This window comes from Athene noctua, chromosome 1 (genome assembly GCF_965140245.1).
Source record: "Athene noctua chromosome 1, bAthNoc1.hap1.1, whole genome shotgun sequence".
Taxonomy (NCBI): Eukaryota; Metazoa; Chordata; class Aves; order Strigiformes; family Strigidae; genus Athene; species Athene noctua.
The window spans coordinates 17859418-17882079 of record NC_134037.1 but is presented as its reverse complement, the minus strand read 5'-3'; the positions used below and the strand labels follow the sequence as shown (position 1 = coordinate 17882079).

General features: G+C 43.2%; 1 protein-coding gene across 3 annotated transcripts in view; it reads left to right on the top strand.

The window, feature by feature from the left end:
• The window catches only part of HPCAL1 (hippocalcin like 1), a 66000-nt gene that overhangs the window by 10942 nt on the left and 32396 nt on the right, over positions 1-22662 (top strand). For 2 of the 3 annotated variants that reach the window (XM_074895647.1, XM_074895648.1), the window contains exon 2: positions 5468-5514. The exons of the other annotated variant lie outside the window; for it this stretch is intronic. The gene's annotated coding sequence lies outside the window, so the exon portion shown is untranslated. The remainder of the gene's footprint in view (positions 1-5467; positions 5515-22662) is intronic. 3 annotated transcript variants of the gene reach the window in all.

The window sequence follows — 22662 nt, the reverse complement described above, 5'->3', positions numbered from 1 at the left end:
CTGCAGAGAGAGAAAGCCTGAAGGCAGAGAGCTGTCAGGAGTTGAACACCTGAAAATGCAAACTGCTTTACAGCATGAGAGGTCAAAGTAGACTGGGGGCCTTTTCAGTCTGTTCAGTCAGTGGGTGCAGGAGGTGCTCCATAAGCAAGCATGGCCTCCGAGGAATGGTTTGAACTCCTTGTTGCTGTTTCCTGATACTGTTGGTGCTTGGTATTTCCTTCATGCTCTGGAAGCTGCCTGGTGACAATCTTCCCTGTGAGAAGTGGTGATTCACTATGGCGACTGATGGGAGCTTTCATAGAGAGTTTTTGGGCTGTGTGACCGTCTCGCTCCATATGTCCAGTTTGATGCGTTCAAGTTGAGATTCAGTGTTGCCACGGTCGTGGTGAGAGCTGGAAGCAGGTATAGGGTCCATCTCCTGTCTGCTGACAGAGCTGAGGCACTTGTGGCTGGCTAATGGCCTGCGGCTGGAGGGAGCTACGTTCAATCTCCAACTTAACCATATGCTTCCTGAGATATTCCTGGGGAGGCTGTAGGGTCCCTGTACATGGGTTTCCCATTGCAGTGGTTGGATTATAATACATTTCTGGGGGTGCTGCAAGCATGTTTCTTAGGTGAAATGGTTATGGGAGAGGTGCTGCTAGCAGTATTGAAGGCAGAGAAAGGAGGGGCGACGGTTTATTGTGTTGGCACAACAGAAATCTCTCAGCAGTACCAGCCCCTCAGGGGACACACAGCCTGAGGTGTATCTGCAGGCAGCTATAGCAGGGTATTGCAGAGAACACTTGAATTAGCTTTTACATTAGCCAGTGTCTAAATCTCTAGTTGTAACACTCTGGAGCTCTGTATGGGCTAGTGTCCTGCTTTGGGCAGGTGGCCTGCCTGGGGGCCCAGGGAAGTGAGCCCGCACTGAGCTGCGGTGCCGTCTGGGCTCTGAACCACACCGTGAGGTGTAAGTGATCCCTGGGACTTAGGCAGGTTGCAAGTGAGCTTGAGTAGTGAGAGTCGTTTGAGGGACCGGGTGAACTGACTGACCCTTCTTTTGGGATGTAGGGGCCTTAAAGAAAACAAACCTGGAGGTTAGAGTGCTCTGGGAGTTTGCACTGTGGGTTGAATTATATGTTGAGGTGGGACCTCTCAGAGCTGCTGGGTGGCTCTGAGCGTGGTGGCTCACAGACCTGGTGTGAAAAGCGAGGAGGAGAAAGGGGGCAAGATGTGAGTGAGAAGAGACTGTGCTATGGAGGAAGGGGTGGGTGGGCTCACTCCAGAGCAGTTTGTCAGCTGGCACACATCCAGTTTGAATGTGTCCACAAGCATGTGTAGAAGTGCAACATCCAAAGGTGAGGTGCACTTGTGGGCGATGAACTGGCTGGCTGGAGCGGACTGGAGGAAAATTAGAATAGAATAGTTCATTTGGAAGGAACCTACAACAATATCTAACCCAACTGCATAGCAAGTGGCAGGACTGTTAGTTTCTTGGCTATAGTCCATGGACTATTTCTACCCACATGTAAAGGGGACTGCAAAATTGTATGTCCTACAAGCCCTCACCAGTTTGCATTTGCAAGAAAAAATGAAAAAACCCCAAATTTTTATAAACTATCAGAGTTTAGTTGTAAAAAAAATTGCAAATAAGGGAGAGCAGACTTCTGTGTAGTGCTGGGTTTTATCTCCACTGCTGCATGTGGTGTTTGCAGGCAAGTCACACCATACACAAACATAGCAACATTAATAACAGTATTGATTTGTCTTAATGCGGTTGTGAAAGCTGAACCTTGGAGGTGTGGGAGGGCTGTATTGGTAATCAGCATCGAGACTGATGAAGGATAGTGTCAGCCAAAGGGGAACAAATGGAGGCTAGAACAGGCAGGGTAACATAGTGGCCATTAAAGGAAGAAAAGTGCCCACAACACTTGAGCCTTCTCCATCACGTAGAAAAAAATTTGCTTAATGTGTTAATTTCTGTGACTCGAAGGAATGGGGTTAAAATCACTTTGGAAAACAGGACAAAAGAAAAATAAAGGTGTCTACAATGGTTTTGGTCCAAGCTGAGGCAGGTCCAAAGACACTGCAGAATGTGGCAGAGCTGCAGTGCCTGTGGGAGAGTCAGGGGTGGGTGATGCATGACCATTGGGAGGGAGTTTTACTCCTGCCACATAGGTCAAAGCATGGTCTGAAAAAAGTCATTTGTCACCTTGGTTTCTCTGGTCTGTCGATGAAATTCTGTTTATAAGGAGGATCTTTACAAATGAGTCTTGAGAGCGGTCTCCTCCTTAAGCTTTTTGCTAGCAGCTCTGAAAATAGTAGATTGATGCACTCTCACCTCTTCCTGCCCAGCCTCAAAAGTTACTGACATCTCTTCCTTTAATTCTGCTTTGTAATTGAATTTGTCATAAGTTGCTTCTGCTAATTCAATTATACCTTGCTTTTAATTGGCAGTGGATTTAAATGCTTCATGTGCTGTTAACATAGAGATTAACATGTGCTGTCTGGTTACCCTCTACTCCATCGGTTTGGAGCAAAGATTTTGTATAAGAATTTAGCCATTTTTTTTCCAAAAGTCTTTTGGGATGCCAGAATCTAGCCAAGGACTAGGAAATGCCATTTATTTTGAACATATAAATATGGCCAAATAATCTTGCACTATTCTGTAAGGTTTGTTGAATGGAGAAGGCACAACAATTTTGTATCAGCAACACAGAAATCAGAAGAATTTCTGGGTTGTATCTCCTATTTTGCCATTGACTGGTTTCAGTCCTTACCTTGCCTTTCCATTGGGCTTCTTTGGGTTGGCAGCTTGGAGAGATAACATCCGTCCCTGTATGAAATGAGGATACTAGGTTCTCTTCCTAAAAAGCACGAAAATGAGTAGTTTAAATGCTTGTGTTGCTGCCAGGTTGCACCATTTGTGAGCACCTACCCAAGGATCCCAAGAGTAATAGAAAATTTCATGGAGTCTTGGATCTTCCTTCCTGTGAGTAGAAGACTGGTGTAGTTAACATCTGCACTGACAAGGGAAGATACCAGGATAAAACAGGAAAAGAACCATTTAGGGATCACTCCCATAAAACAGAGAGAAAAGCCCTTTACTTCCCGTTTCTCTCAGCCTTAGGAAAGGGTTTGTTTAAAACACCCCCCCAGACATTGGGAGGATGCATGTGGCAGGGTTAGTCTTCAGTAAAAGCCAGTGAACCAGCACCACCAATGATCAGGGGAGAGGGCACCTGCAGGGGGTGGCTGGTGACCCCCACAGCAGGGTGGGATGCCCTAACCTCAGCTCTGTGACACTTGTCTCACTTTCATGATTTGTAGAAGGAGCTGGATTTCATCTGGCTGCTTGACTTTGGTTCTTTACAGTTTCTTCTGGGTGATTATTTCTGAAAACCTGTGAAGAATTTGTGAGGTTTCAATAACAATGAAAAAGCAAAAAATACAGTGCTAATTTTTTTTTAAAGGAGGAGATGGAATTGCAGTACAGTCAGTCTGACTTAAAGTATTTTTCTGGAAGTTAATAAATTATTTCCCACCTAGGCATCTTTTGGTGTTCTGTGAACAACAGTCAGGATGGATTAGTCTGGAACAAATCATGTCAGATCCCAGTGTTACCCCAATGGGGTAACAGGTCTTGTGGGTAGAAGGAGAGCAGATGAGATGATGTAGTTCAATCCTAGTTAGTTTTTTGACACTGTTTTGATATTCTCAGAAGGAAGCTAGGGAAAAGGAATTTGGGTGAACCTTTTGCCTTATAGATGATGCAATGTAGGTGTGCTCACTGTGCTCCAGGCTTAGCCCCAGTATGTATGTCATCAAGCTCAGTAGTAGTAATGGGTGGGGATTTCTAGAGGTGGACCTGGTGGCTTGGGTTTTTGTAGTTGATGCATTTGATAAGATACTGGTTCAGGCTCAACAGGTAACACCAAACTAGGGGAGGTCACCTGGGATTAGATTTTCAAATAGTTTTGGACAAAAACAGAAAATTATCTTGGAGACTCCATCATTCACACATGAAGGCATTAAGATGGGCTTGCAGTTACTGTTGGTGAATGAGTTGGGTGTACAGACTACTCATGGGTGGTTGGAGAGGCTCTGCTGGAAAATGTGGGGGATCACACCCCGCTTTTCCAGCATCATCCTGCCCCAGCAGCAGGAAAGTGTCTTCTGTAAACAAGAGGATGGACTTGCTGTGTCCTGTGTTGCATCTCTGGAGTACTGGAGCCAGTGTAGAGCACTGCAGCTGGGGGGAAGATGGAGAAAATGAGAGAGGCTAGTGGGGATGTGAAGAACAGGACCCGAACGGAAAGATGGGAAGGAGTGGGATGTTTGGTCTGGAGAGAAGGCGAAGGATTGACACAGTGGGTTTGCTGGAAGACTGCTGTGAAGGGAGAAATATGAAAACTCTGTCCCATGTCTGTGGGGGTTAGGGGAAGCAGTAATGAGTTTGAATGGTATCATGGAAGGAAGAAACTCCTACTTGTAGGGATGGTGAAGTGTTGAAGGAGACTGTTGGGTGGCTTTGATAATGTCTGGGATCTCAGTGGCTGGGGTTTTGTGTTGGGCAGACCAAATGTGTGTTGTGAGTGGGCTGGAGACACCTGGGAATAGGTCCCAAATCCTGTTGTAGAAGTTATGGGGTTACTGGGTCAGACAAGGGTCTGGCAGGAAAGAATTCGGTGTGGTGCGTCTGTAGGAGATGAATGCTTCCTAGCTGTGCCTGGCCTTGCTGGTGGGGGAAATCATGATCAGCTCTGTGGGAGAGTGGAGATTGTAGTGTCACTTGTATTCAATTTTCTAATCCACAGATTTTGAGAGATTAGGAATCACAGGAGCAGGTGAGCTGGCTCCTGGTGCTCTCATCTGTGACTCCTTAAGCACTGATGAACCTTCAGGATTCACAGCTGGCAGATGCTGAAGGGATGCAAATTATTATACTCTGCTTTCTTGAGAAGCATTCTCAACAGAAAGAGAAGTGATTTCTAACCTTTCAGAGCAATGCTTAATGGCTCCAGAAAACTTGAAACTGTCTCTCATATTTTATTTCTTTTTCACCTGTTTTTAGATCATGGCGTAGTAATATTTTGAGGTATAAGCCAGGCAAACCTTCTGAATCTGAACTTGATACTTGCTTATTTTGAAAGATGAGTTTTGCAAAAAAGATTTAAAGTAGAAGGTGATTTCAGCAGATTTCTGAATGCCAGAAGAATGTGCTGTCTGAATTTGAGAGAAGCATTTTTCAACATGGGAGCCCTTTTCTATTTCAGGAGAGATAACAAAATGCAAATGCAGGTAACAAAGTTGTTTCTCAGTGTATGGTAAGAACTGGAGCAGAGTTTTTGCATGATTAGACTACTTCTAATTTCTTTTTCAACTGGGAAAATTGGTTTTACAGGGGAGGCCAAAAAGTGGGAAGGTTGTCACTTAGAAGAAAGCTGTAATGTAAAGCATGTTTGGTTTGTGTCTTCTCCTCCAGGCGATTGAGCCCCGTGGACTTTCTCTGAAGAAGTTCCAAGATAGGTGGTGAGTACTTTCCAGAGCCTGTTCCTTTCAAGGCACTCTTGAGTCAGTAATAGAAAAATTAAATTAGTAATAGAAAGTACAGGTGTTGGGTTTTGTTCTGCATTTGATGCAGAAGTTTGCATTTGCTTGAGCTTGTGGTATGCTTAAATTTTAAAGCTGACAGGCCTAATTTTTCAGTAGGGGTTTGGCATCAAAATGTTAAGCTTTACCTTTGCACCAAAATGAATTTCCTGAGACTTGATTCATGAAATGAAAGTTTTGTTTTTAAAAATATTTGGCTTCAGGGAAAATCTGTACAAAACACACAGTATTTTTTACCAAAAACCTACATTGTCCAGTGGGACCAAGTGTTTTCAGTGTTAGAGAGCAACCTTGAGTTTTTTTTTTTTCCTTCTGTTCCGTCCAACTGTGTTAATCTAAAGGAATGCAACTTCCAGACGGTTAAACAAGCTGCATAATTTGTGCTAATCTCTGCCATGTGTCCTGATTTTGTCCTGTCTGCACTCAAGACTCCCAAATATTCAGTCTGTATGCACTTCACTGGGTCCTTATTTCTAAGTAAGCAGAATATTAAATTGGTAAAGAGCAGCAGGAGAGCGAGATTGTTAAGAAATGCCAATGCTGTGGCATTGCAGCTGGAGAGCCACCTCTTACAATGATGTAAATCAGTCCAATTTCTTTTCATCTGGTGGAGCTGATCTCTTCCGGCAAATGCCAGCCGGGACTCTGCTTGGTAGCACCCTTTGCTGTTTGTTTTGCTGTTTCTGGAGAAATGCGTACCCTGTTTCCTCTTTCAGTTCTAGATTACTTTCGAATGAGATTAACCAAATTATATCATTACCCATTAATTGCTCAGGAAGTTTATTCCTTAGTTGCATTTCCCTAGTGCACAGGATACAAGCTATTAGAGCTCTTGTGTGTTCAGACTGACTAATGAACTACAGTTGAATGTCCCAAACCTCTAATGGACTTCTCCATCTTCCAAATCAATACATTTTCCATAGATGAGGTGCCTTTTGTTACAGGTGACCCCAGGTTGATTTGAAGTGTCTGTATAGGTAAAATACAGCCACCTGCACTTGTTTCTTGTTGGGGCAGGGGAAGATGCTGGGGTTTGGTGTGTTGTACTGTGCTTGTGTCCACCTTAAATGTGTTAATTTTGGCCAGAAAATGCTTATTTAACATTTATATAAGGGTCTCATTGAATACCCGTTAAATGTATTTGTCACCAATTACTTCTTTCATCACTGAAAACATCTCCTACCTAATAAACTTTGTTATCCATGTTTTCTGTATAAGGGGAGCTAATTTAACCCCAGATGGTTCTTCTGACTAAGGCTTATGTCCGTAAACCCTGAGCCCTATAAGGCCGCATTATGAATCCAGTGTGCCTTCTGCCAAAATGCTCTTGTGAGTAATAGCTTATAAACCCTTCCTCTCCCCCAGCCCCACAGCTACGACTGGATCCGTACTATAAACCTGCATGCTGTTTGTACTGATAATTGCTATATTGGGACCTGAATCATCAGTTGATCTTTTCGAGATGTTGAAAGATGAATCAAGCACCTTTTTCTTGAGGGCAGAGGGGAGTATGGGCTTGGTGACTGTAATAGCACATATGTAAAGGCCTGGCAATTTTAAACTATATGTTTAAATTGTACTTAAAATTGGATTTTCTTTTTTTGATCCAGGTAACACCTGAATGGGTTATAAGCAAAAACCCCAACTTGTTAATATTCCAGGCTGTTAATGTTTCTTTCTCCTGAGTAGTCCCTTTGGGTAGTGCTTTCAAAAGCATGAAGGCCCTATGGTCTTTTGTTCACTTCTGCAGAGTTTAGAGCTGTTGGGTGTTTATACTCCTCCTCACCTTTTCAAATTCAGTTGTGTCCTTTATTCCAATAGATGATCCTACCAGTATGAAGAAGTGTCTCCAGAGTGTAACAGTTTCTGTACGGAGCCTAATGGTAGTCTGGCTGTGTCAGTTTGTATTTAACATACAGTGAGAGGCAGACTTGGAGGCAGACCAGTGTTGAGCTAGCTGGGCATTTTCCAAAATGTAGCATGGCTAAGTGGCACATGGGTGGCTTCAGAGCAAAGTATAGCATCATGAAAACAAAATATATACGAAAGTGCCTGAAAATACCTTGAATTTTACCCTAGCTGAGCACATCTGGAGGCGAGGGTGTTAGCTGGGGAAGGGGGCAACAGGCACTTGGGTGCTCTCCTGATGGGGTACCGGAGGCCCTGACACAGCAAGCTGCTTAGCTGTGTTCCTGCCTGTAAGCACATAAGCAGCTCTGAGCAGCGGAGACCGGGGAGCCAGACACATGGTGGGAGACTCGCCTGTGTTGGGGCTGCCCTGGGCAGGGTGGCCAAATCAGTGACAGTGCTGGGGTCTCTCATGCCTTGGTGTGTTTTGGGGTGCTGCTGGGGTGGTTGTGCTGTGGGAGGTTGGAAATGTGATGTGAGCATGAGGGGCGATCCCGGTTCCAGGTGTGACACAGTGGGGCCACAGTGGTGGCATTGCTGTAGCCTCTGTGCTGTTTTGGAGAAACATGTGAGTGCTGCAGCCTATGGCCAGGGAAGGCAGAGGATGGGTCATAAAATGACATGAACAACCGCAGAAACTGCCCGTTGCTTGCATAGATATGGGGCTCTGTAGCTGAAACAGGGCCCCTCACTTCTCTGGTCCAGAGCTGGTATGCGTTGATGCAACATCCAGAACTTGAATTTTGCAGTGAAACTTTTTGCAGCCAAAGGCTGACAGATCTGTCCTACCAAACTGGTTTTGTGATACATTTATTTTTAAACTGAAAGCAGAGCTGAAACGCAACCTGTTTTCAATGGAAGGTGGGTCCACTTGAATGGGAGGTCACATGGAGTACTGGAAGGTTGGGCTTCTGCGGCTTGGTGTGGAAATCACCAACTTGTTGTTGGTGCTGGGGCATTTTTGGAAATACTCCTGTGCGTGGAGCGGGACCATGGGCACCTTCCCCATGGCCTGGCTCTTGGACCTTCTCCATCACTAGGACGTTCCCCCTCACCGGGATGTCCTCGTCCCTGAGTCCCAGCACCTCCTGGCAGAGCTTCTCTTCTACTTTTCCTGCCAGCATCTCCCTGGCTTCCACACAATACACCTGTGTCCCCATATCCAGGGTCCTGTGGTGTCACCCTCCCTGTGAGCATCTGGGCTCTGTGGGGAGGAAAAACCAGCAGCAGAACCAGGCTGAGCACTGGGGCAGAAGAGGAGGGAGCCGACAAGACAAGGGGGAATTTGAAGCTGTTTTCCCCTTTCCCTGAGCATCCTCTGTGCTACAGCCTTAGGAAACCCCCTGGCTTGAGGATTCACATCCTGTTGGGGAAAGGGAGACCTTTCAGTGTTGTTACATTTTCCTGTTACCTTTCCCCACAGTCTGTTGAAACCCTCCGGAGGAAGCTGCGAGGGCCAGATGTCTGCCATACATACCGCAGTGGAGGAAAAAAAGTGCAATTAATTGGAAAATGTGTCTTAAAATAGAATAAATGGGGAGCACAATAGCAAATGAAATACCTTGTGTGAGTGGCTTATGTAACAAAGTAATTAAGAAGAATTCATTATGGTTTCATGTGTCACTAATCAAAGCTTGCAGTTTTCCTCCTTACCATGTTTAAAAACTGCTATTTTAGTCTTTGTCTTCTACGTTTTTATTATAAATAGGTTTTATTAGTATCTTCACTGTTGAGGCTTTTCTGTGTTGTATGGCACATTTGCTTTCCATATACACTGTTTGCTTGTTCAAGGATATTATGGAAAAAACCCAAATGAACGTACCACACTGCTGCTCATCCATGTTTTTTTTTTTATGAATGAATATTCTGTCTGGGTACACAAAGGCTTGGGGATCACCCACTTTTCAAAAATTTAAAAAATTCAAACTTTTTCATTAATTCTTTACTGTGATGGAAAAAATTTAAAAGCAGGCTTATCTTTTAAAAATTTAAAGGTTGTCAAGCTGGAAGATAGTGGGGTACCAGATTTGGTTTATTCTATAATAGCGCTGGTTTTCCCCATCATGTACTGTGTGTCCTACAAACACCACCTGCCTTCTCCATTTTGTATAGATGTTGCTATATAGCATGAATGTATAATGCAAATATCTTGTGTGTTGATTCACTGCTATACAACTGTTCATCCTCTGATAGTGTGGGATTACAAAGCATTATCATGCTCAGATTGACTCAGGTAGTGCTATTTTTATTTAAGCTGTATTAAGGTATCATTGTGAATCTTTGGTCTTGCAGCATGGGGGTAATACGATTTACTATTTTTATAAAAAAATCAGCATGGCTGTACAAATCCTGTCCATAGCAAGAGCTGCAAAGATTATTCATGAGTTGGGTTTCTCCCCCACCCCACTTCCCTCTACAGTGAGTTGTTAAATTATTTTCATGCGACCTCCATCATGTTGGCCAGGCTTGGAATAAAATAAGGGTGCCTTGGTTTATGGTCAGGCACTTGGTACTTGCTGGGAGAAGTTTTGGTGTAAGTGGAGGGCTTTGATATAAGGGGGTAGCAGGTTTGGGAATGCTCAGTGGAGTTGCTTGGGCAGCCACCGAGGGAGCACAGTGGGTTTCATCCATGTGAGCCCTTGTGGAGTTGTCTAATTTAAGCAAATGAGACCTCCAGTGGACTTCACACCAGCACTCATCTCCCTCCACCTCACTTTTATATTGGGTCCTGCCCCTCTTAATTAAAAAAACTGTGGTAATTTGGTGTGGATATTTTTCTCCCTCCTCTCCTCCTTATCACCCTGCAGCAGCTTGGTGCACTGATAAATCAAAAATAAACATACACCCTAGGGTTGAGGTTGGCTGAGGGGTGCAGTCAGGTATCTACGGACAGCATGTCTGTCCATCTGGATCCCTGTGGGTCAGACGGACTGTCAACCATTGCATTTCCAGAGGGGAAAGATAAAAAAGCATGGCCTTTCTTGGGCAGGGGATGCAATGAGAAGTGAGGTGTGATTTTCCTCAATTGGGACAGATACGAAGTTGATCAAAATAGGTTTCCTCAGAGGAGTTACCACTAAAAGTCAGCGTGGTTTGGTTTTAGCTGTGGGTGCAAAAATGGCTTCATAACGTTGCTTTGGTGCTTTAGGAATTGTCTAGAAGAGTTACAGTGGGCCAGAGATCGTTTCCCATAAGCGGTTTGGATGCAGCCCCCTTTCTGGGGAACACAGTAGGAAGAACATTGCCCACTCCTAAACTTCCCACCTTCAGGATTTGTTGGGATGGGGGGCTGCTCCAGAGCAGGGGTGCAACACTGTCTCTTTGGCGGAGTTTCTGGTCATCTTTCTGGCCTTCATCGGCATTTGGAAGGGGAGGCAATGGTCAACAGGAGGAGTGGTGATGGAGCAGCTCAGTGTGAGCATCCTCCTGGGCTCCTCCGGGGTGGCCTGGCTGGTGAGCAGCTTAGTTGGTCTAATAAGCTCGTGGCACCCAAAGGCATCAGGATTCTGGTGGGACTGCTACCATGAGCAGCCATGGCTGTCTCAAGTGTGGTCCCCAGCCGTGCGTGTATGAACACACATGGAAACACATGGGGCCTCAGCCCACTAAAAAGTGTGAATGAACATTTCCGTCCCCTTCGAGCCTTCATTTGAAACGTAGGTATGTGATGATGGGAATTTCTACAGCTTTCTCCTTAATTATCAGGAATGCAGAATAACTTCCAGTAACTACTTGACTTGTACCTTACACAGAAAAAAATCCAGTGGTAGTGGCTGGATGCTCCACAGTTTGTCGTGGGCAGCACAGCATGTCCATTGAAGGGATGAGAAGGTGCTGTACGTTTGCGAGTGCAGCACTGCAGCTGGTGTCTTCCAAAGACTTCCAGTCCTGTTCCCTGCTGACCACAAGCTGTTATGTATGGAAATCGGCTGGTGAAGCCTGATCTCCATTACACCATTTAGGGTAGAGGAACATAAACTGTAAATTTTTCCATAATAAAGTATGTGAATAATTTAGATGTGGGATGCATGCTGGGTTTGAGAATAGCCAGGCTTGAAGTCTGAGTAAAATTTCTGAATGTTAATTAAAAGGTTTTTTGAAGTGAAGGCTGAAAACCCCATCCTATTTTGACCTATCTCATGTGTTTGTTTTTTTTAAAAAGAACACCACCTCTCATTTATTGTACCCCTTTTTATGCTTAGCATGTACTTTAGCTGTATTTAAGTGTTTTGGTAGCAAAGTTAACTATTTAACAAGTTAACCACTCACAGATTTACAGGTCTGAGGATTTTGCTGCAGCCAGGAACTTGGGCTCCATTGCTTGTTAATGGTTTTGTTTAAGGAGCTTGATTTGGTGCTTTTGGGGGGTGGGGGTGGGGAGAGGTGTGTTCACCCAAGACCACCAAGTGTTGCATCTACATCTGCTTGTCATGTCCAGACATCACCCTCTTGCATGGGGTTCTGGTGAAGTTCCAGCAGAGCATCAGTGGGGTTGGGGGTGCAAGCTAGTTTTTCTGTGAGCAAAGAGGGTCAGAGCTAAGTTAGACAATTTTATTTTCTTCTCCCTAGGCATTTGGTATTTATAAATACTGCTCTGAGATTATGAGAAGATCTTGTCTCTTTGCAATTGAAACCTCACTTGCTCCCTTCCAGAGAGCTGCCCTGCATCGCCAGGGGAAGCAGATGTGGCCATCACACCCTTGTCTGGATACTGTTGTTGTCCGACTGTGGATCATGATGCTTCATCCCAGACTGGATGATCATTGTAGGTCCCTTCTAGCTGAACTACTTTCTTCTGTTAAAGTGGAGAGGACTGGGCTGTAGATCTCAGCTAGTATCTCTGTTCCTGCTGTCGTGCAGGAGGGGTGGGAGAGGTTTTCTTTGCCAGGTGTCTTAACACCCTGAAGCCTAAGAATTAATTGTCTCAATTTTGATTTCATCAGCAAATGGAGTGTGGTCACAAAATGTAGTGAATTTGCTACAGTAAATGTGGATTCAACTACATAGCGCTTCATTCCACAAAAAAAATTAGTATTTGGTCTTCACTGAATTTCAGTGAAATGCTAGGACAAAAATCATTTAGGAAAAATATTAATTTTTGAAATTTAGGGAGGAAGTTTCATTTTAGGGATTTACCATAAAAAAATTTCATGTCATGTCAGTATTAAGGCATGTATCCTTAAGGGTGCATATCATGTTTCATACTACCTGTATGTCGTAGTTAATTATCTAGTCTTGATAATTTGTACTGAATCACTAAGGCAGTTTGTTTTTAAATCTTTTTCTAGGTTAAAATACCTACTCTCTGAATGATGATGAAATATTTTAATGCTCTAACAAGGAGCACTGTAGATATGTTAATATAAGTGTATGAAAGTAGAAACTTCAGGATTCAAAACTCTGAGCAGATTCGTTTCAGAACATACTAAAAGTACTTTCCCTCAGTTTGCATATGCTTTCTAAGTGTTTTGAATCTGAGGAAAAGAGCTTTTTCCTTTTGTTTTGCTTCAGTTTTGGTTGGGCTTTTTGTTTTCTGTTTGACCAAATGTATGTGACAGACTCTGGCTCACTTAGAGCTAGGTGAGAGGATTGAATGGTCCCTCTACACCACTGTAAAGATAGTAGGAGATGAATTTACCTGCAAAATAGCAACTGAATGGAGGATTGATATTATAGAAGATAGCAGGTGCGAAAGACATTTCAAAGCAAGAAGGTACTAAATGTTGAATTTTGTATAGTACCTGGGAAATTACTTCAGGTTGTCCTCTTGAATCAGTGTCCTTTTAAAGATCGTAGGTGGTGTCTGTAATGAAAGGGGTTTGGTTTTGCAGGCTGTTTGGTTCTTCGGTTGTTTCCAGGTGTCTGCCAGCTCTGTGGTTGTGTTCCCCTCCAGCCACATGCTTTCTCTGTGCCCTGGATAAAGTATGACTTAGTAGGAGAATGGGCCTTAGCATACTCTCAATCCCTCCCTCCCGAACCCTTCCCATGATGGGAAGGAATTTGTTCTATTTCTAGCTAAACAAATGTAAAAGTTTGATTTTATTTCTCATTGCATCTCAAGCATCCTTCTCCCTTCAGCCTTCCATGCTCTGTGAGATGCCCTGGTCACAGGTGACGATGGTTCTGCCTTGGAGTCCCCAGAGCAGCATCCATGCAGAATCCAGGGCTTGTTATGTCTAAATGCAAGCCAAAACCTGCAAGAAGTGGTTTAATAACGGGATTGTCAGCAGACTCCTGAGTGCAGTGATGCTGCTGGATGTTTCCATAAATCTAAGGTTTAGGGATGACGGTTATGATACATGGCATTGAGAGTATGTGAAACTGCAGTCGTTAAACAACAGTGGGCTTTTAAACTGATGGCAGCTGCCTAAACAGTTTTGCAGTGAAACAGATTCCCTTAGGCCACCATTCTTCAAATAATACAGGTCATACTGACTTAAAAAAACAGGAAAATGTTTTGTTTTGATGCTGTAGCTGCTTTTACATTCATCCCAAAGGTCAAGCTGCTAAGTGTTTGCTAGTTTTTAAGCTGGAGGTGTTAGAAAATAATGAATGGCAATGTTTCCACATAATTCATTCACTATTATTCCCCTGAATTAAACCACCTGCAATACCAAGGATTCACATCTGTTCCTAGATGTTTTTCCAAGCAAGTAGGCAGTCACTTTTCTCAATCTAAACTTGGCTGTGTTTAACCCAGTAGGTAGTTTTGTACAATGTCTGTTTTACAGAATTTTATCCAAATATCTCCATCAAAACCTGTTCCAACTTCTTCTTGTTTAAAATGATCCACTATAAAGCTGCATGTTGCCTTGTCTCCTTTGAAGCCATCATTCCCAGCCTAAGGCTGGAGATGTAAAGATGCATGTATTGCCTTTTCCTTTGTGCCAGAGAGGTTCTGATGGACAAGGGCTAGCCATGATCTGAAATGTATTGGCCAGTTTCCTTTGAAGAGGCGTTTCAGGAGGGTTTGGTGGTTGCAGAAGACCAACCCATTCTCAGTCGCCTACTTTCACATCTTTGTAACTTTCATTTTTCCCCTGCCCAGGCTTGGTTTCTTCCTGAAAATAGCTTACTTTGGTTCTGTCCTCATGTCCCCCTCATTCTTCAGCTAGATCAGAACTCATCATCTTTCTTCTTCACTTTTCTTTTTTCCCCCTTTCATTACAAGGAATAGAGGAGAGGACAGAATATCCCAGACTGTTGCCAAACAGCAGAATTTGGTTATTTTGTGTAATCTCTCTTCATACCATATACAGCTCAGCCCATTTATCTCACTATAAGCTCAGTTTCAGCCTGCGGCTGGCCTTGCTTGCTGAGTAACTCTAGACCAATTTTAATTTTTTTTTTTTTTTTTTTTTTAAAGCAAAAAGTTCCATTACAAATGTATGTGAAATCCATTGAGAGCAGTCATATTTCACTTTGAAGCCCTCCATATCATGAGATGACAGATTAAAGTTGGATGTTGTAATGGGGTCCAGCTTTTCTAGGAACCCTGCAAGACCAAGCAGAGTTTGGGAAGGATGGGCTGGAGGTCTGGAGGACTCCTGCTGTGCCAGGGACATGGAGCTTTTACAGCTTTTACAACCTGAGGAGTTCACTTCTGAACGTCATTTGCAGTCCCAGCTCTCTGCAGATTTTGGTTGTCCTATGAGACCTGGATAACATATTTCCACCACTTTTCTACTTTGCTTCCATAGTCTGTTGTAACCATAAATGTATTTTCTGTGGACAGTTCTTTGTGGAAGAGGAGAGCTGTCTATCTGTGGTGATTTCAGCCATGTTTTCTTCTTCCTGGGGAGTATGCTTGAGTCAGAAGAGTGGAAGAAGAAGGGTTAAATTAACTATAACATGAACGTTTGAACAGATGGCTGACCTCTGTAACACCAAGAACCATTTAATTTTAGGAATTTGCAGGCTGTTCTAAGTTTGTCATGCTCTTTACAACCATCTGAGTGTGTAGATACATGATATGATTTATCAGCTTACTGCAGAGCTTTGTTGCCTAATTTTACTGCTTGTTTGAAACACTGAGCTTTAGTGGAATGAGCAGGATCCTGGAGCATTGATGGGGTTGGCTTCCTTTGTGCCAACTTCCTTTAAACCCCTGGAAGCTGAGAGGAGGGATGCTCCTGGTCATGCTGGGAGGAGTTCAGCTCCCCCACTTTACTTGCTCCCCCAATGGTGCTCAGCCCTAGCACAGATGAGGGCCATGGAACAGTTAATTGTGGGCAGGGCAGGGACAGGTGATCATCCTGCCCCAAATCACTTAACCGTCTTAAGGGTCCACCCTTGCCTGCCCGAACCAGCCAGCCAACTAATCTTTCAGTGAGCTGCACAAGTGAGCGCTGAGCTATGGTGTGAAGAGGGAGATGACACAGAATAATCAAATTCCCCTATCCTACCTCTCCCCTAAAAGCTGTGCACTGTGTGCTTGTGTAACAGTGGAAGAATATTGCTGTTTAGAGCAAATTATTTCAGGCTATGGTGCATTCTCCATCTTCTGGAGGCTTTTAGGTCAGGGTTGCATATCTTTTGAAAATGTAGTGTAGGCCAAATGGGTGGTGTCTGGATGCAGAAATTCTTAGAGAAATTCTTGGAATCAAGAGGTATCAGACTAGATCAGTGGTTGTCAAGGCTTTTTCTTAGAATGCAGCAAATTCCTGGGGATTGCACTTCATACACTTGTGTGAGGATGTGGAAGAGCAGTATCTGCATGGTGGCCATACATGAAATCCTTGACTCTGTCCTGGAGACCTGCAGGGATGAGTGATGCCAAGGGTCCCATCTGGGATTTAGTGAGTCAAGGGTGGAGGAACAACTGTGAAGTGCTTGGAAATTGTCTTTATAAGGAGCATGCCATGTTAGTCCACCAAAAGTGAAAGAAAAAAAAAAAAGTATCAGTGCAGTGTGTATTTCTTTTAGAGGTCTGGCTTATCACTATGGTTGACTTTTCTTAATTACTGCTAATGCTTCTGCAGTATGCAGTTGGAGCTGGAATGTGGCTGGCCTGGAGTCAGGGTGCAGAGGCTTTTACCAGGGCCACTCAGAGACAGGCCATCTGCAAGATGTATTTGGTTTTTTCTTATTTGTCTTCTGTAAATAAAAATGTGATGCTCTGAGAATGTCCATTCCATCCTATTAATTCACTCTACTGAAGTTGCCATTTTCTGACAAACTTGTTTTAGAAAGTTATGTTTGGCAAATGGCTGTTTACTTAATTCTTCTTCTGTCATTGCTGCTTGTCTGTGAAACCCGAATCTGTTTGTGTGCAAGCTCAGCTGTAGCTCAGTTCAGAGGATTCTTTAAACCATAGTTTTTTTCTGCTCTCATTTGCCTTTTTTAGCTCCTTTCTCACATGATGGAGGAACTGCAGGTACTCCATATCTGACAAAGGTGAATGACGAAGGTACATGTGGAGCTGAGGGCTGTTAGAAGGCTGCAGCAGCCATGTGGTTAAGTTTCCTTGCTTAACCCAGGTGTTGGAGCTTTTCAGAACTCTTGGCATCCATCAGCTGTAACACAAAGAGAGGAACAAGGATTAGATTTGCAGGGGTTAATTTCTTCTGTCTGCAGAAAACCATGTGAAGCTCCACAGAGGAGTAGCCACCCATGCTGGTTCCCCAAGTCCTGCTTGCTCAGGTCCTCAGCCAGCGAGGGAGACTTCTCCATGATTACCTTCAGCAAGATTAGCTTGTCAGGAGGATTTGGGAGCAGTAGCTTTTGTTTTTTTCTTCTTTTTTTAAGAGAAGTGATTTCTTTGGGCTCAGTGCCTTCTCTGAACTGGATTTACCTACTTGGGACACTGCAATTTGTTTTAGAAATAAAATACTCCATCATGGAGCTCAGTGCAAAACTGTGCTGTTCAAATCACCAGAGGAAAAGGGATAGTCCCTCGGTGACATGAGTTGTTGCAGGAATTTTCTTAGATTTATAAATTTAAGGCTGTCCCTATCAAAGTGAGCTTAAGCAAGGCTTGCTGTGCTTTTGCCCACAGTTACTGCACAACCCAGCTTTGGTCACCCTAGCCTAGCAACGGGTATTTCTGGAGGAAGGCAGAGCATAAGGATTGTAGTTACAAAGGGAAATGCAATTATAAAAGCAAAAGAGCAAAGAGTTGTTTATAATCTATAAAAATTGATACTCGCTGCTCCCAAGTTTGCCTTCCTTGACTGCGGGTTTTCTCATTAGAAACAGTTTCTGTAAATACCATCTCTTTCTTTCCCCTTGGAGGGTTCTCAAATTGCTGGGCTGGAATTGTTGCCTGGGTGATCAATAAACTTTCATCTACATGATGGGGTGTTTTCCTTGAAGTTGTTTTTTTCAGTAGTGGACATAACATGTCTGAAGCAAATGTAAGATGAAGAAGGGTTGAATTTGGCTTGGCTCACTCTTACTGTATGCTCTTAGAATTTTGCCATATAAATGTCTTCCAAAACAATTACAGTTATTACTAAGCGGACACTAAATGATTAATCTACTAACAGACAGCAAGTGCAGTATTGTCTTTGAAACAGTTTTTGAGACTCTTGCCTGCTTTTTTTTTTTCCTGCAAGACTGGTTTAAAGATAAGACACTGACAATGACATAAATTGTGATTTGTAGCCTGGTTCTCTTTCAGTCTGTGCCTTTGCTTCAATGCTGTGCTTCTGTCTCGCACTAAAAAGCATATAATGGAAGGGGTTTTAAAGTCTGCCCTGAGCCATAAGAACATTCAATCTTTTATTTAATTTTGAGGCATATGGTTAAATTATCATGGGGTTGGCTGGATTTATTCATGCACTTAGATGCATGCTTAATCTGGGTGAATAACAATGCTTGAGAGCTTTTGTTAATGGGGGGTCACAAGTGCTCCTCTGTGAGTTGGTGGCATTGTGTGCAGAGCATGTGAAAATATTCATTGATCATTTTACTATCTGGAGTAGTCCTTGTACCAGGAATACCTGCTTGTCCTGCTTTTCTTCTCAGAAGGTCTCTCTTTTGGACTATGTGTTGTGGAGGGAGAACTTGCTAGTGCATAGTTAAGGAGCAGTCTGATTTGCAGCTGAACTTAGGAAGATGACTAAACACTTTAAAATGCAATGGTTTGTGAGAGAAAAGGCAAGACTGCAGAAAAGACTCCAGTTTGGTTCCTCATACATTCTGTAAACTTGTACATTTTTAACATTTTTACAGCTACAAGTCATAAAGCTACGTACCATGTTGCATTGAGACAACTGACTCAGAAAATCCTCTGATGTCTGTTGATGCTGTGGATTTGCCTGTGTGCTAGTGCTGGTTTTAATTGTCTTTCTGTTTGAGGAGATGTCCTCAGAGTATCCTCTCAGTTTAGAGGTTAAGCTATTTCTCGTTACTTTGAATAGCAATGATATGTTTGGTTGTACGCCCAGTTGAGACGGGTCGGAGCTGGTGAGCAGCAGTGGAGCTGGATGTAAGTCATGGAGTTACTTCTTATCATCCAAGTTACTTACTGGATGTAAGTCATGGGGTGTAGCTTCTTATTCTTTCCTTAAGTTGTTCTGGTTAATAACATAACAACTCTGGACAATAATAGGTTTGCTTCCCTGGCTTGTATTGTTCTGTTGTTGGAGAGGTTTTGTGTTCAACTCTTAACTGCAGGCACAAAGCCACTTACTGCCTGTATGGAATACTGGCTTGATGGAGCTACAAACCAGATCGTACCCATGCTCCCTGAAGTGGTAGGGTTCATTAAAAAGAAATTGGTGTTAGTCCAGGAAAGAGGTACATCTCCTTGTTGGGAATATTTTCTCTGAACTTTAATCTTTTCTCATCCCCTAAAGGCCACCCTGTGCTCTGGCAGTGACACTTTCATTGGGAAACAAGAAGGCTTAAAAACAGGCTCATACTGCACGCTTTTTTAATCCTATCTTTCTTAGGTAAATTAATCACCCTTTCTTAATTCCATGTGATGGAAGAAACAGTTGTGATAGTGCTTGTAAATTAGGCAGTTTTCTTTTGCTTACGACACTGAAGTTAGGGAGTGAATTCCAGGCAGACATCTGTGCTACATTAAGGTTATTCAAAGCAAAGCTTGGTTTTAGTCTTATCTTATTTACTACCAAATTTTAATAAATGTGAGACAGACTTCTCCCACCCAGCAACAAATATGATTGTTTGGTGTAGTTTTGATGCCTATTCCAAAATGAATCTGATGACCAGCGTTTAAAAATCAGCAACGTCCTATCCTCCAAACCTCCCGTTTGGGAACCTGTGCTGCAACTCCTGCTGAAGGAGGGCTGATGGTCTTAAGATGCATCAGCCAAGTGCTGAGGTCAGGAAATGGATATGAACATGCTGAAGGAGAGCACCAAGAGTGGTCTTGTCTATGGGTGCTGAGGCTACAGGTGGCAAGTAATCCCCTTTAATCTTATTTTTAAAATAGTTTTCTCAATGCATCGTGAGACTCTTTCATCATCGTGTTGTTTAGGTTTCTCTGTGAGCTGGTGGTGGTCAGTGTGTTTCAAAATAGCTTGTTTCATGAAGCTGTGTTGATCGCCAAGTCCAATATTACGCTGTTGCAGAAAGCAGGAAGTAGACTTCCAACCCCAACAAACGGGTCCCCTCTCGGGTGCTTGCCTTGCTGAGTGGCTGTCCCCTGATTAGAAACTGCCCCACATTCAGTTTTAACTTACTCGTGGGCTGTTTAATAGTTTGTTTGTGTTGTTTGGTTTTTTTTTTCCCATCTGCTGTTCATTGTCCTGATGCAGTTACAGCAAAAGCTCCTCTTCCTTCTTGAGCTTTTGTTTTAAGATGCATCAGCCAAGTGCTGCTAGTCTGCCACTTTCCTTAGCCTTTTTTTTTTTTTTTAAAATTTGTATCACTGAAGAACATTCTGACCTTTGCTCTTTGTTTTTATTTGCATGATCTAATTCAACTTGACTTTGGCAATTTCTCTTTACCCCTTTGCTTCCTGACCTCTGTGACACAGCTGTCTCTGCTGAGCAGCCTTTCCTTTCCATTCCTCACAGGCACTTTGCTTAGTTCTAAAATCCCTTTTTTGGTGATTGTTTCTCCAGTTAGATTGGGAATCATTCCCTAGACATGTCCCCTACTTTACTTGGGGTATAAGTACTGACTTTTTTTTGTCTGTGTGTCTTTTTGTCTTTGCCACAAAGGTATTCTAAGCTTCTTACATATGTGTCCTTGAGCACTTCAGTCTGGTTGACTTCCATACTGAGTTCCTTTGATTCTTCGAAGCTTATTGGAAATTGAAAAGATGAATCTCTGTATTTCACTTCAGAGTATTCTTCTACCTAAACCACCTCTCCATGATGACAGTCGCCTCCAGAGTTACTTTCTGTGGTCACTTACAGCTACTTGCACTGTCTAAATTAGTATGGCTCTTTTCTAGTTCAGCAGCTGGAGGTTTACAGCTGCTGTCTGCTGCTTCCAGGAATATCTGTGGTCAGCTCTTAACATTAATAGTAGGTTCTTCAGTTGAATATTTTGGGAAGTTACAGCCCCACAGTAAGATAAACCCTTTTTAGCACTTTTATCTCACTGTGAACCTTGCTATCTACACTGCACTCCCATACCAACTGTGTAGGACAACCTGTGCAGTTGTCCCTCCTTGTCCCAAGTGGCACAGACCCTGTAGCAGCCATAGGCCAGCCATGACTGCTGTCCTAATTTCTTCTCGTTCTGCTTCCTGACTTTTCCATTGCATTGCTCTGTATCCCAGTATCAGTATGTTAATGCTTGATCTTGTTTCTTACTCATCATCTGTGAATTTCTGGCTTATTATCTACCATCCTATCTGCTGCTGTTGATGTCAATATGTTCTTTGTTCTCCTAAATTTGGATGATATTATGTGCTTTTTTGTCCACATTTACCAATCCCCCTGTCTGTTTATTAAAACCAGATGTGGGAATTAGCTGATTTTCCTCTCTAGAGTTTTTTTTTTCTTCAGTTTAAAGCTCTCAGCTGTGCCTGCTGTGATCGCAGAAGGCCATCTCACATCCATGGAGAAACATCCTTTTTCCACAAATGCCTTCTGGTGGTGGAACACCCTAAAACTTCCCTTGTAGTGTCAGTTCTTGAACCATATGGATGACATTAACTTGTAATGGCTTTTCCTTCCTTTTGTAGCATCAAAAGAAAGTCCCTTGGGATGATGCTCAGAGGCTAAGACTGGTCTCCCTAGGCTCTTGGCTCTAGCCTAGAGGGAGGTAGGCACCACCAGGGAGCATCTAAAACAGGCTCCTGCTCCAAATTGCCTTCCTAGTCTACTTCTCCCACTGGCAGAGAGACTATCCTCTTCAGGGCTAAATTTAGTCCTGAGCCTTGTTCATGCCTGTGGTTGAGTTCTCCATCTGCACACTGAGACCAAGAGCCCTTCATCTCTTACTGGAAGGTCAAGGATAAACCTCTTGGGGAACAAGGAACTAGAATACTCTTAATAATAAGGATGAAATAAAGTGGTGTGCGTAAACAGAGAGCTGAGGATGGTACAGTGGAGCAGCGCCTGGGGCATGGGATGGAAAAGTGGAGTATGATGGAGAGAAGTCAGGCCCCCAACACATAATCTGTGGTCTTGCAATCAGAAGCAGCTAAAATATTTTCATGGTGCAAAGACATCTTAAGGGATCTCTCCAAGCAGGAAGAGTAAGTCCAGATTGCTGTGTCTACAGAGAGCAATTGTTTTATTTCCCATTAAGAGGATAGACACAAAATCAGATTTCCACTCAGAGTTGTCTTATATTTTTAGCCTGTGATTGGATTGCAAATGCACACTGGATATTTACATTTCTGGAAGCAGGCTCTGGTGCCGTCGTCTTAACCAGGATCCAAGTTAATTTGCTGCACTTCCAGATGGAAGCCATTCATTTCTCTATTACAGATTTGCAGGAATGCTTAATTTAATCTAGATTTTCTAGCTGAGTAGTTTGCCTATTCTAACATTCAAACACTTTCCTTATCTCCTGCTTTTCCTTACCTTCTGCTTTTTTTTTTTCCTTCCCCTTGAACTGAATTATCCACTTGTGCAGAGTAAAGAAAAATAAATGGGTTTTGCAGAAGGAGCCACCTGTCCATCATCCATCCTGTGTGGAAGCTCTTGGAGGGCAATTGTCTTCCCCTCTCCTACAGAAGGTTTCCTAAGAGGGGACTAAGTGCAAGGCATAGCTGGTAGAGCCTCT